Source organism: Manis javanica, chromosome 4, assembly GCF_040802235.1.
Source record: "Manis javanica isolate MJ-LG chromosome 4, MJ_LKY, whole genome shotgun sequence".
Lineage (NCBI taxonomy): Eukaryota > Metazoa > Chordata > Mammalia > Pholidota > Manidae > Manis > Manis javanica.
In genome coordinates this window covers 119206493-119221660 of record NC_133159.1, presented here as the reverse complement: position 1 = coordinate 119221660, position 15168 = coordinate 119206493, and the positions used below count along the sequence as shown (strand labels likewise).

The 15168-nt window shown below is 41.0% G+C and overlaps 1 long non-coding RNA gene across 1 annotated transcript in view; it reads left to right on the top strand.

Moving 5' to 3' along the window:
• Nucleotides 1-14641, top strand: part of LOC108396727 (uncharacterized) — a 67403-nt gene extending 52762 nt beyond the window's left edge. Inside the window, exons 4-5 of the long non-coding RNA XR_001853008.3 lie at nucleotides 10211-10331; nucleotides 10952-14641. This is a non-coding gene — a long non-coding RNA (uncharacterized lncRNA). The remainder of the gene's footprint in view (nucleotides 1-10210; nucleotides 10332-10951) is intronic.
• Nucleotides 14642-15168: the final 527 nt, after the last annotated feature.

The window sequence follows — 15168 nt, the reverse complement described above, 5'->3', positions numbered from 1 at the left end:
TGTGTGTGTGTGTGTGTGTGTGTGTGTGTGTGTTACATAATAGCTTTTGTGTTTCTAGATCCCATATAAAATATGCAATCAGAGCTATCCTTCCCTTCTACTTTCTCTGTGAAGGCTCCATTCTGTGGTGCCTTGTGTCCCCAGCAGCTTCAGCTTTCTATTTCCATGACATCTAATCTAGGCGGGGGAAGAGCCTGCTTCCCTTATGTCTGAGAGTCCCCAAATGGAGGCTCACTGGCCTTAATTGGCCTGACTTGAACCAATCACTGTGGGCACATGGTATGAAATGGTAAGACTGATTAGCTTAGTCTAGATCTGGAGTTGGCAAACTATGCCATTTTTGCAAATAAAGTTCTTGGAACACAGCTGTGCTCATTTGTTTATGTATAGTCTATGGCTGTTTTGTGCTACAATGGCAGATTTAAGTAGTTGCATCAGAGACTTTATCGCCTGCAAAGCCTAAAATATTTACTGTCTGGCCCTTTATAGAAAAAAGTTTGCCAGCTGGCTTTGGTCTAAGTCATGTATTCTACCGTCAGAGAATAGAGTTGGAGTCACTTCAGGCAGAGAGCACTGGGCTGAGAGTGGTCAGTGTTTCCCAGAAGGGTCCTCCGAACAACACTGACTTACCACCGGAAGGGGATGAAGATTCTGGATACTTGTTTGACAAGTGTTACTGTGGCTTAGATTCGTGGTGGTGGCTTAGGGGTAGGGATCCTGTGTGTTGTCGTTGTCTAGGAGTTTGATGTAGTTTTTTATTTCTGGGGAGCTGGCACAGTTTAAGCTCATTGGGAAGATTTGCTTTTTTGGATTGTGAGAAAGATAGAATTGTGCTGCCAGATGGCCAACTGGATGTGGTTTTTGGATTTTCAGCAGTGACTTTGGGGAAGTATATTGGTAACTAAAGTAGTCTAAAAGTAGATGATCTTCAAGGTGGTCTGGAAGACAGGTTAAGAAGTAAACACGGTGGATAATATGCAGGTAATTAGCTGATCACCTGTATTGCCAAACTATTTTTAAATTAATCATTGCTTACCTAATGGACATTTCTCAGTGGCCTGAAACTCAGACCAATGTAAGGCCTGGTCTTCTTCAATATTGGGTGAAAAGAGAAGTTAAGCCTTAATTAAGCCTGTTGGACCCAGCAAGCAAATCGAATGGTGACACGCAATTTGTAACTTTCATGATCAGTAGAAAATAGGTTGAAAAAAATAAGAGAAGATTTGTTGGAAATAAACATCAAATTCCCTGTGTATGTAAAACAAACAAATGCAGATATTAAACACTTGTGCAATATATGGAGGAAGAGGGAGTCCTGCTTTAATGCAGGCCTTATGAAAAGCAGCTGTACTGTTTGGATGACCACAGTTCAACATGAGTCAGCAGTATGAAAATTTAAAAATAATCGTGAGGAAAAGGTGGTCTTTCAAAATATGGTGCTGGGTCACTTGGGTAGCCATATGGGAAAAGAAAACTATCATGGCCCCTAACTCATACCATACACAAAAATCTGTTCCAGATGGATTATGGGTTTAAATGTGAAAGGTAAAACAATAAAGCTTTTAGGAAAAAGCAACTCAGGAGAACACCTTTGTGATCTTGGTGTAGGAAAAGGTCTTTTTTTTTTTAACCAGAATACAAAATGTGCTAGCCTTAAAGGAGAAAAAACATAGATGGAACTATTCTAAAAATCAAGTACTTTTTTAAAAAGACCATAAAAATGATGAAATGGCAGCCAATAAAATGAAAAGAAATTCTCTCTCTCTTTTTCTATCCCCCTCACTTCATGTCCCTTCAACAAAAGACTTTTAGCTAGAAAAATAAAAATAAGTTCTGTGAATCATTGAGAAAAGGCCAGAAAACCCAATAGAAAAATACACAAAAGACTTGACTAGATGGTTCATGAAAAGGGGTGTCCAAATGGCCACTAGTTATAGAAAAAATGCTCTACTTCATTAGCCAAAAAGGAAATGCAAATTAAAATCATTATGTGTTACCACTACAGCACACTTCCCAGTGTTGTTAAAATGACAAGGAGGACAAACCAAGAGTTTGCAAGAATATAGAGCAACAGTGCTAGTTGAAAGGTAACTTGATAGAACTTCTCATGATACAATTGCTGTGCAAAACGTTTCATAGTATCAACTAAGGCTAATTATGTTCATACTCTATGATTTAACAGTTTGATTCATAGAAATATAGCCAACATGAATGCTCACAAGGATTCACAAAAAATTATATACCAGAAGATTCCTAGCAGCATTATTTGCAATGTCAAAATGTGAAAACTGCAGTATCTACCTAAATGGAATGGACGCAGAAATTGTACAATAGTCATACAACAGAATACTGTAGAGAAGTAAGATTGGGCCACGTACAACTACAAGTGTGGCCAAATCTCACAAACATAATGTGAGTGAAATAAGCCAGACCACAGCACACAGGCCATGTGGTTCCATCAATATGAAGTATGACACAGGCAAAACCAATCTACACAGAAGTCATGATACAGGTTATCTTTTGGAATTGGTAGGTTGGGAAGGGTCTTGAAGGAGGATGCTGGGATTCAAGGAATTTCTGCTTCTTGATCTGGTGCTTATTACATGGGTGTGTTCAATTTGTGAAAATAAATTGAGCTGCAAATTTATGATATGCACAGAGATTGTATGCTTACAATATTTCTGTGGGAAGTTACAGTTGTTGAGTAAGTGTGCCAAATAATAAAAAGGAAATTCATGGAATTTCTCTTCATGGAAGACAAAGTGTCTGAGGTAGGTGTTATTCCTCTTTAATAGTGGGCCACACTGAATTCAATGAACTCCTGAGCTCTCCTAAACCTAAGTATCACTTAAACCCAAAAGTCCCATCTCCCCATCTCTAGGCCTGGTTGTATTTCATTTATTAGAACAGAGCAGAAATTGTAAATTGGTGGCCCATGGACCTGATCCTCTAGAAGAGTTGCCCAGGCTCAGTGCTTGATTTTTAAAAAATTAATTTCCATGTGATTTCACATAAAAATTGGATTCAATTTCCTCTTGCAATATTGGACTATTTGGTGATGCGACATTTCCAACATATCAGCAAAGGCCTGGAGCTGAGTAGTAGTCATTTGCTTCCTTCCATGTGCTCTCCAGTTTCCCACAGACCCCACCATTCCCTACTGTTTCATCTCATGCTGCTTCACTTTAGGTTCCCTTCCTGACCCCTATAGGCTTGCCACCACCGATTTGGAGCTTCCCGCACTGTTTTCTGAATCTCTTTTTATGCTCTGTCTTTGTAAACCAAATTCTTGATTTATATTGTGGTATTTTCTCTTCCCATCTGTTCCAATGTCATGAGTTCAGCTGTTTTTCATACCTGTGGTTTTGTGATGGAAGGGAAATGGATGTATTAGGAATAATACAGGAACGCATATATGCCTCTTTATACCTGCTGATTTTCTGTGTATGTTGACTTGATATTTGTAAAATACATTATTCACTAGTACACATAGGACTGGAGTAAAAGTTAGATTGGCAAGGGGCTGTCAAACTGTCAATTTCATGGGACTGTGATTTGGATAGATTTCTTAAAGCAGTCATGAAATCCTTTTCCTCCCATTACCGATGTATTCATTAATTTAATAAGTATTTGTTAAATGGCAGGCATGATCTCAGGCAAGGAATCAGCAGAGAATAATCCAGCGTCCTTGCCTGCTTAGAACTACAGTCTAGGGAAAACAGACAAAATACGTACACGTGAACATGCATACATGCTTCCTCACATATGCGAAGGCCTGCAGTGAGAGACTGCTGTGAAGAGAAGTAAGGAGGGGAGGGAGGGGAGGGTGAAGCAGTGCGAGAGAGTAGGGAGGCTGGGGCTAATAACTGATGTGAATGAAGCAAGTCACATGGATATCTGGGAAGGAAAGTGTTCTTAGCAGAGGCAGGGGCAAGTGCACAGGCCCTGAGGTAGGCGGCATGTTGGTGGAACAGTAAGGCAGGAGGGCAGTGTGGCTGGGGTGGGGGTCAATAGCGGGAGCAGGGGGCAAAGAGGTCCCAGAGCAGAGGGAGGCAGAGGAGAGGCCGAGGGGAAGTAGAATCTGATCCCAAGCAGACTCCTTACACCAAGCCAAAAGCTTGAGAATTTCTGCAAAATGTGCTAGGGTCCAGTGGTCAGATCCAAGTAAGAAAATGGTGTCCTGTTTTCTATTCCTTAAGCTTTGCTCCTTCCTCTTTTCCTTTTTCCCTGTCTGTGCCTTCGGCCTGCCAGGAATTATCTGCCTCACTGAGGGCTCTTAAGACCTAAGAGGTTGCTGACGCCTGGAAGTACTTTTATATTTGAAAATGATAGTGTCCATCCGTCTGAATGTAGTAGCTGAAAATAAGTTTGCCAAATAATAATAACAATAACAATAATGGCTATTATTATTATTTGTGAACCCTTGGCTAAGCAAATAAACATTTATCTGGTGATGTGTGTTTGTTTAGTGAAGAACCAGTAATGAGTTCTTTTAAGGTATGTGGTGGCTTAGAAGGCACTTCTTTCTGGTGAGATGATAGGAAGCTGGAGAGGAGAGATGCTATTGAAAGAGTGTCCTGTGAATGGAATTCTCCAGATGCTGCTCCATTTGCCTGGTTGGGAGAGATTCCACCCGGAGCCTTACATTCTGCTGCTCGTCAGTTTTGGTTTATAGAACTGCTAGTTTCCCTGCCTCCCCTTCCTGCTTTAAAAGGTATTTTAATGGGATACTGGAAACAATTTTCAACTGGAAGGCAGGAGTTCACTTCTAAAGAAATTTGTTTGTGGAATGTTAACTGAAGGAGCCCTGTTTGTACCCGGGACTGCAGCGGGGGTTAATGAGTTCAGGAATGAAGCGGCTGAGCAGGGAAATCAGTGTAAATGAGCCTGGGAGGAAAGGAACACAGGCTCAGAGCAGGACCTCTAAGGACCTCAGGGTAATTGTACTAGGAACCGAAATGAAACTGAAAGTAGGTGAATGAGAAATCAGAAGGTACCATGCACATTTTCACGGAGGGCCCTGAGAGAAGGCGGTGGGGACAATGACCTCCCCATGAGGCCAGTGTGTGGACAGTCTTGCATTTTGTCCCTCAGTGGAGGATGCTGGTGCTCTGAGTCCAGACGTCCCTTGTGTAGACAGTTGAAGGGAACAGAGGTTCAGAGATAACAGGCCCTCTGGATGTTGTCAAATCTCAGAACGGTGACCTGGGCAGGGCACCCAAGTGTCAGTGCTTGAGGGATCCTGAGTGACCGCACATGATTTTAAACAGAAACCCATCTTCAAGTAGCAGATTGAAAATAAGTGCAAATGTACTGATTAGATAATGGTTCTGTTGTCTTATGGACAGAGTGTCTCATGACAGGGGGAATTTCTCCCCCCAGTTTTTTTTTCATCTCTTCAACAAATATTTATGAAGTGTCTATGATTTGGCTGGTCCTAAGCTGGTCCATGTAAACAAATAATTAAAATAATTGCAGACAAGTGTGATAACAGAAGTCTAAACAGAATGGTTTGGGAAATACGTACCACTTACATTTATTACTTATTCATACTTCATTTCTTGTGAATGTGTATACAAGAGGTAATATCATAAACCAAGAAATCTATTTTCCTCCTAAGGTCTTGTTGTGCATCTGTTTCAAATAAAATAGAAGGGCTTAGCCTGCTTGGTGAGTTACTTAAATGTCCAGCACCTGCTGGCATCTGGGCTAATGAGGCAGGGGAATGTTGTAAGATTTTTGACCAAAAGTATCCAGTTTTGTAAAAGTATTCCAACCCTTTTACAGCCCTGAACTGACATTGACCATCATGTGTGGTGCTGATAAGACAGGCCATTCCAAACAGCTCCAGGTGACTTCCTTGGATTTCAGAGGGAGGAATGAACGTAGAAAGTCACACACTGCTTTTTTGAAGAGTTTCTTTAGTTCATTTTGACTGCTTTTCATGTCTCTTGTTCATAAAGATGCTCTTTTCTTTTTCTCCCCAGCTCAAATCATTAGTAATGCATTATCTCAGAAGTTAACGTGTCACGATTTTGATATGAAAAAATTCCAGACAAGTATTTTGAGAAGGAAGATAAGTGGCAGTATGTATTACAAGTAATACATGAATAAATTCTCTTTCTAAAAGATCCAAGTAAGATCTGAGCATTCAAGGGAAGCAGCTCTTCAGAATCAGCAAGTTCTCTAAAGCTCATACAGCACAGGACATGTCTCCCTCTTTCCTCAACAATTTTCTTGCACATCCTCTCTTCCTTATGAATGTTAGATTTAGCTCTTTGCCTTCCATAAAACTCCAAAGTGATTTAGATGATTTGAATATGTATATTGATTTGAGCAGAATTTCAATTTTAACAATCTAAAGTCCTCTTGTCCAGTGAATGATGTATCTCTTCATTTATTTAATTCTTCTGGTATGTTCCATGGTGCTATTTGATAGTTTTGTGTATATGGGTCTTACTTACTAGTTTTAGGTGTTTTATGTTTCTTGTAGGTATGGCGAGTGACATGCTTTTTCCTGAAATGTTTCCTAGCCAGTTGATGCTGGTGTATGGGAAATTCGTGTTGATGTCATACCCGTCTACTCTGCTGACCCCTTCTGTTGGCCTATTGGTTTTTGGCAGATTCTCCTAAATTCGTTAAATAGATAATATTATCCTCTGCAAATATTGACAGTGTTTCTTCCTCTCTCTCCTAGTATTTAGATTTCTACTTTTCTTTCTCTTAATGCATTGATGTGACTGTGCAGTAAGTATCTCATATGGGAGCTGACATCCTACTTTTAATCATATCTTAATGGGAACTGAATTTGTTATTCATTGTGGTTTTCTGATGGTTACTCCGTATGTGATTTGGAAGTTTTCTTCTATTACTAGTTCACTCAGGATTTTTTTTTCTTTCTCTCCTTTTTCTTTCCCCTCCCTCCCTCCCTCCCTTCCTCCTTCCTTCCTTCCTTCCTTCCTTCTCCTTCCTTCCTTCCCTCCTTCTCTCCTTCGTTCCTTCCCTCCTTCCTTCACAGCTTTATTGGGATCTGATTCACGTACCATACAATGCACCTACTTAAAGAGATCTATTCAGTGGTGTTTAGTATATTTGCAGAGTTGTACAAGAATGTCACTGTCAATCAGAAAAGAAATCTCTGAAGAGAATACTGTTATCCTTTAGCCATTAACCCTAACACTGCTGGCGGGGGAGTCCTGGTTTGCCTTTAGGTGTCTAGGGATTCCCTATGTCTCCTGGGTCTACTGTATGCTGGGGCTTTTTGTGGATTTTCTGTCCCTGACACCCTTACCTCCGAGGATTAGCACAGAGGAGAAAAGAGGAAAGAGAAACTTTTCCGGATGGAGCTGTTGAACAGCTCAGGTTCTTCTGCTTCTGTGACCGTCCCCTGGCTTCACCATCTTTCAGCACTGCTTCTTCCCTGAAAGAAGGCTCCTTTTGCATGTGTCCTGAGCTGCGGTTTCTTCATTCAGTTATTGTTTATATAAACTAGATATAATTCTATCTGCTTTGTATCATTTAAGAATTCCTAAACATTTCTGGTTTGCTAACTCACTGCTGGCACCCTGTCTTTCCCAACTCTGTTAAAATTGTCTTCCTTGACGACGACGCCTCCTCCTATTCATCCTCCTCCTCTTTTGAAGTTTCTCCGTTGACAGAATTTGGGGTATCCTAGATAGGATGATGCTCTGCCACCACTTGATTATTGGTCAGCTTTCTGAAAAATTGAGTTTTGAATTGCAGCTCTCTAGAAAATCTTCATGTCAATTGACTTTTCAGTAGTATTTGAGAGAAGATAGATTTTATGTATCTCTTTACCAACTTTGACTTACTCTTCTCTACACTTCTACTGAGGTTTGCTGAGGAGTATCATCAAGGACTGACTCTCATGATTTTAATTTCCAAGTGTTCTCTAAAACACATGCAATATTGATTATCAATACTTATATGCTGAGGACAACTGCCAGCCTAATGTTCTGGGCTTGTGGGTACAATTTGACTTGGAGAATCTTAGCAATGGAAGGGATGTTCTTATACGCATTAAGGTCCTGATACCAGAGGAGAGAAACCTTGCCTTACAGCCAAGTGATATTCCCTGTATTGAGACATCAAGTGGCATAATGTGGTGATGGGGCCTGATGCTGTGGAATGTCTTGATCTTGAGTCTATTAAATGCTCTTTTCACTTAGCAGCATAATTAGAGTGCTGGCTATAAAGCATTTGCCAAATAAGTGCTACAGGGACTTAACGATTCCCTCCAACTTGTTTCCTAGCAACCCCATGTGCTCTTGAATTATTCTCTCCCTTAACCACCATCTCTTTCTGGTCTGTTACTATGTGTTACTATTTGCTAAAATAGTAACCATTTTTAACTATTTGTTCAAATAGTAACTATTCTGTTACTATTTATTGAAAAACATGTTGGATGGGCTTCTGCTCTGAGGACTGGAAGTTTGGTATTTCAAAACTGGGAATCTTCTCTTGTAATGGGGGAGAGCTCGAGCCTAGAAATCCCTGTGTTAACTAGTTTTCTGGGATTGTTTCTCCTTTCTCATCAGAATGCCAACAGACTGTGCCCATCCAGTCAGTCTAATTAGTTTTGGGATTTCCTGAGGAAAATTCCCTTTCACAAACCCATCCTGACCATCTCTTTCCTGCCTCAGCCAGATGCCCCACACACTTTGCTCCCGTCATCTTGTGACTGTCTTTTGGCCGCATTTCTTATCTTCAATGTGGACATCTCCCTTCCTCTCATTCCTCAAGACATAGGAATTATGCCTTTTTGTGTGAGAGACTGTGTGTTAGACGCTGCTTATTTTCTCCAATATGATTCTTTCTGTTTCACTTTAATAACAAAATCACACATTTTCTCTGGATAAGTGGTTAGGAGTTAAACTATGTTTCCCAGCCTTACTTTCAGCTTGATTCTGGCCAGAAGAATTTAAACAGAAGTGATTAAGTGGTGAATATAACCTCCAGGCTGTATTCTTGAGAGAAAAGTGATTTCTCTCCCTTCTTTATCCATTGGCTGGCATGGGGGTGTGCGCAGGGGCTGGAGCAGCTGATGAAGCTGTGGGTGAAGGAAAGACCAAGGGTCCTGGGACTCCAAACTTTGGAGGCACCAGATCAGCCCTGGACTGAGAGTACTTGCCTGGAATGAGAGAGAAACAAGCTTCAGTCGGATTTTAGCTGCTGGTCTTTCTGGCTTTGTTACAAACGATGAACCATAAGCATTGGGATAATGAAAAGGAATAAAAGAAGGGCATTTGAAGCTGGTTAGTAGCTCTTTAAAAAGACAGGAAAGTAAGGAAAATGTAGAAACTTGACTAAATAATACTAAAAAGTGAAGAGCTCAGCATTAGGCCCTGAGAATTTGGAATCGTTCAGTTTTGAGATTAGCCTCAGAGGAAGGGTTTCTGACATCTTTCTGTATGTTTGCCCTCATTAATGGTAGGTAGCAAAATATTGTTAAGCAAATATTTCAGAGTTTAAACATTCAAATTGCTACAATATAGGCATTACTAAAAAAAAAAAATTTGGAACTTCCGTAAGACCATATGTCTAAGTCATACAATAAAAATCTACCTTGTTCATTAAAAGTCACACCTCTTTTTGGCATAAATGGATATCACCCAACTTGATCTACTTCCTACATCATCAGGTTTAGCTCTGAATGACCCTTTCGTTATTTCTAAAAATGAAATCTACCCTCCAAGGATGCATTTGGAAGTCCCATTGAATGAATGAGCCTCAGTTCTGAAAATATTATCAAAGAGAATTTCAGAATTTGTAAAATTGCACCTTGCTATAGTAATTGTACTCTTCCAAAGAGAATATTTTGAAGATCTGAACTTATCACAAATTCGATAAATCTAATATGTTTGCCAATGACCAGTTACACTGGCATGTCAACTAGATTTCACTGTAAATTCTGCTTTGGCTACCACCTGGTATCAGGGCTGAAACTCGCGGAGACACAAGTGAGCTTGGGTCTGGTTGCGCTTGGAATTTGGGTTTCAGCAGGTGGTCAATGGGCAGAGACATTTCACACCAAACCTGAATGGGTCTGTAACGCTGTCTTAGAAAGCAGCTTGCCTATAAATATTTCACTTCAAGTCAGACAAAAGCTGGATCGATGTGAGGCCACTTCAGACAAAAAGCAGATAAATTCCTGCTTAACGTGTACCTGATGCTTTATGATTCTGCCTAGGTTCAGATTTCCTGGATCAAATGTTCCCAAGGCCTGGGAGGTCATGTGGTTTCAGAGGCATAAGCTGAGTTTGGTGTATATTACAGAGAAGCCATCCCATCCGGGTGTGACCACTCTGAAGGTAAGTGTTAATCCCAATCTGATTTCATGTGTGTGCAACAGCTGTTGGGAACATTAGGCCTGCCATCTGTGTCCAATGGAGCGATTTCCTACCACTCAGCCTCATATGGCCCCAAAGTTAATTTAGTGCATATTGGGAAATTCCTGAAACAACATGAGACTTAACACCATTTTTCCATCAACTCCTCAGAGTTTTTGTTGATGTTTAGAGGGCCCGCGGAGGTGTGAAACTGCTGGGCTGGGGAATGGAATGGTTTACTCATAAAATATGGGACTCTCATTGGGCTTCTTTCACCAAGTTAAATTCATGTGTTTTTCCAAGAATAAACCCAATGCCGTATTTGGAATAAAACTGTCCTTGAACATTATGACCAAAATCCTTTGTTCTTACTGATGATTATTTGTAACCAGTGTATGAACCTGGTGATACAGAGTAACTCTCAGACTCAAACTGTACATTTGCATATGAAAAGCTTAATGACTGAGATTTACAATCAATGGTCTTACTCATGGCATGTAAAAATTTAAAATTCTTGGAAATCTTGAGTCAGAATTAGTACTCTCTGACCTCACTGATGGCAGCACCCATCTTACCAAAATTCTTTCCTTTATTTCCCTCAGATCTTCATCCCAGTCCTTCAGCACAAAGAAATACCTGCTGAAGCTGGTTTATATCCAAGGACAAGTAAAGGAACATGGTCAAGCTGTAAACCACACTGAAGCTATGGATTTGCTGTTTTTAAAGTGATGTTTGGTACTTAATCTGAATGGAGCTAAATGACTTGATCCTGTCTTTCAAGTAGCTGCTGAAATACTCCTTCTTTGAGTCTTTTGAGAATGATTAGGATAGGATAGAGCTGGGAACCTTGAACATTTCAGCTTTCCTCTGCAATCTATCCAGTTATCAGCAATTTTATCTGCTTGAAATCTGATTACTCTTTGAGATGGGACTTTTGAAAGCTATGACTGATTATATAGTGCATTCATGAGTGCTTTAGTACATTTATAGCCCTCAAAGATGTAATGATCCAAATGTTTGTTTGATTACCTACTGTGCACCAGTCAGGTGTGTGGCCATACATGTCTGGTTCTTTGTGCAGCCTTCTTGCAGGCCTACCTGATATCAAATATCCACTAAAGGATTTGGGTGGTGGAGAGCCGCTGTCTTTGCTTAGCATCTTTCACTTTGTCCTCATTTCTCCTTCCCATGAGTACCACCCTGCAGACCCTCAGCTTCTCACGGACACATACTCACCACAGCTTATTTATTGGTTTTCTGACTTCCTTATCAGGTAGTTCTGGAGTAAGTTCACTCTGTTGGCACTTTCCCCAAAAGATATTCCCCCAAATGTACACTTTATACACAGACCTCTTTGAAACACAAGCAACAAGCTAGCAGCAAGCTCAAGAGGTAAGGATAGTGTCTGCCTCCTTGGAGTCCAGTACAGAGCCTGACATACACAGCTGGTGAGCACTCCATGCCAATAAATTTGTTTCTCATGACTATCTCCTAGATTTTCATTTAATACTTCAGACCTCTTATCACTCAATTGTACCATCCTGGGTCTCATGGCCAATTTAATGTGATGTTCAAAAGAACAAAAATCTAACTGCTTAAAAAAATAAAAATAAATGTCTCTTCCTCACATCGGGATTCATAAGCAAAGGACGCCCACAGATGGTAAAACTCATTAGCATGAGCTTCCGAAGGTGGCACATAGGTCTACCCAATGGTGCAGGACGTCCTGCTAGGTTTTTTCCAAATCAGAAGACTTTTCCCTACTTGATAAAAATTAACTCAGCAAGATCACATCATGCAAGATACCTGAGAATGAAAGTATTCTATGCCTTTCTGAAGCACGTTGTGCCTCAGGACCCAGCATAACAGAAGGAAGAAATGAAAGGGACTTGTCTCTTCTTTTGTACTCAGCAAATGGGTAGAAAATCAAATGTACCAACACAATCATAATGAAACTTCCTTCTCCAGTCCTAGAATCTGAGTTGCTTGAGAAACAAAGCCTCTTGCTGCCAAAAGTCTGTGAGTGAATTCATTCATTCATTCACCTTATATTTATTAACTGACCACTATGGATTTGTCACTGTACATCTTTGGAATCCTTGAATTTGAGTCACAGGAGCAAGTGTTTTCCAGAAATTGGGCTGAAAGTAATTGTTCATTGCTGATGTCATGTACATCCTTTGACATTTATTTAATAAACTTTAGAGGCAGTATGGCTTAGTATTCAGGGCACAGACTCAGGGCTAGGAGCCTGGTTCCAGCACATAATAAATCTGTCACCTTGGGCAAGGTACATAGACCAACCCCAGCCTGCTTATCTACTAACTAGAATATTAGTACACACTTCATTGTGCTTTTGTGAGACTTAATTCTGTTAATACATGTAATGTGCATAATGGTGCTTAATACAGAGCAAGTGCTCATAAATGTGGGCTGCCATTGTAACAGAATTTAATATTGAAATGGTCCTGGCATGATGAATTTGAATTAAATTGCTTCAGTTTATTTTCTCCAAGCTTCAGTTTGCACATCTATAAAATGAGGATAGTAACAACTACCTTACAGAAATGTTATGATTCAAATGAGACAATATATGTAGAAGTGTTTTGTAAAAAGCAATGTCTGATGTACTTCAAAGTTATTTTCATTATGTTAAACTCTTGAAGATGCCTATAATGAAACCCCTTTTCAATTTCCCCAGGTTATATCTCCTGAGTGAAATCATAGAAAAGAAAGCAAGTTCATATCCTTGGCAGAGGAGAGATTCTTGATTAGATCACACCAAACTCTATCTTGTAGGGGAAAAAAATCACTCAGAAAGAGACTGGTGAAGGATATTAGGAAAAGACAATGGAGGCTGAGCAGCCAAAATATAGTAAATCTTTATGAAGAGGGATGGGGGCAGGCATGTGACCCAAGCCAGGTCAACTGGAATCTCCCTCATTGAATTTAATTCTTGAGGAGAGGAATTTAATTCTGAGTGGAGCATTCCTTCCACTCAGTGGCAGCCTCCTGGCCACGCAGTCCCCGTTACATGATGTGCTTTCCAGGGCTGCATGCACCCTTCCCCACTTCCTAGCCTGGTCTTCTGGACGCTGTCAATCCTGAGAGCTCTTGTTCCTTTCCGTAAACTACCCTTAGCCAGATTTAACTTCTGTTGCTCGCAACAAAGGTGCACTAACTTAAACTGGCCCTGATCTGCTGATAAGGACAGCCACTGAAAGGACACATCTTCCTCTAGTTTCGTGCTGGTACTGTGAATTTGCGTCCTGCTGCACATGTGTGTCCTGGTGTGCCTATGACAGCTCCTGTATCCTGTCAGAGCTCTTAAAAATCACTTACTCACTTGTTCACTGGGAAATTATATATTGAGTCTCTGGGTATCACTTTAGGCACAGGGGATGCATCAAGGAACAACACAGGCAAAATCCTGTGTCCTCATGAATTTACATTCTAGTGGAGGAAGAGACATAATAAACAAAATAAAAATACACCTAAGACGTTAGATGATGAAATGCCTCTGGAAAAATACCCCGACAGAGTGGATAGAAAGAGCCGAAGGTGAGGTTGCCATTTTAAACAGAGTTATTAGAGAAGGACACTTAAGTAAAAGAAGGGTGGTGGGTTAGAGAGCCATATGGAAACAGTGGGAAAAGCATTGCTGGTAGAGGGAACAGAAAGTGCAAAAGTGCCATGGTGGAAAGTTGCCCCCAGTGTTACATGAACAGGAAAGGTGCTATAGCTGGAGTGGGGTGAGCAACGGAGAGACATCAGGGAGGCAATGGGACATGGGGGGCACACAGTGTAGGGCTATTTTTAAGACTTTGGTTTCTACTGTGAGTGCGTTAAGAAGACATCGGAGGGTACTGAACAAACAACATACAGTTACCTTTATGTCTCTCTTCTGTGCCCAGCATCTGCTGGCTTTCAAGAACTGGACAGGACCCATGCTTTCCATCCCTGGCTTCACAGCTCTGCTCTGCTTCAGTTGGGCCTCTCTTCTCTCTAAACTGAACACTCCACACACTTCCTTGCTTTGATCCACTCTCTTCCCAAGCCCCAGTGTCCATCAGGGGCCATTTCCAACCCTTTCTCCTTCCTGAAGTTTTCTTGCATTTAGTCAGGTCACAGCAATCTCGCCCATTTCTGAATCTCTCATGGACTAACTTCTACACACTCCAGCAGAGATTTAACCCATACCCTCTTGGATTTTATTGAATTTTTCATGTATGCCTGCCTTGTCTACCAACAACTATAGATTGTAAACTTTTGGAACAAAAGCACCATGTCTTCTTGCCCCTCTTTGTAGCCCGTTGAGTGCATAATGAAAAGCAGTTTCGTGTTACTGGAAACAATCTCCAAGGCTCTCAGCATGTCTGGGTTCTGTTTCAAAGGTTTACAATGGCTCCTTCTTTCCTAGGGGGTCTTGGAAAGTTACAAACGAATGTGTAACTACATGGTTTGCTCAAGTAACAGAACAGAGTTACAGTGTAAGACCAATCATCACAGTCCATTAAATTGGGGTTGTTCAGGGAAAGTGAAGTTCCAGGCCTTGGTCGAGCAATCAAGGGACTTGAGGCCATGCAAATCAGGTCGAGGGGCTTGCCCTGGCCCTGAGAACAAGCTGAGATTGTCCGCTCTGCGACAGTATACCTTGCCAGCATGCAAATACATTCTTGAGCTCTGCAGCTGAATGGCACGCACGGCCCCATGATCCCAGATCCTGTGCAAGGTTAACTAGTCTTCTATAAACATTAACACCCATGGGAATGGTGTGCCTTAATTACAGAGGAATAGACTCTGGCCCCTAAGTACTTGT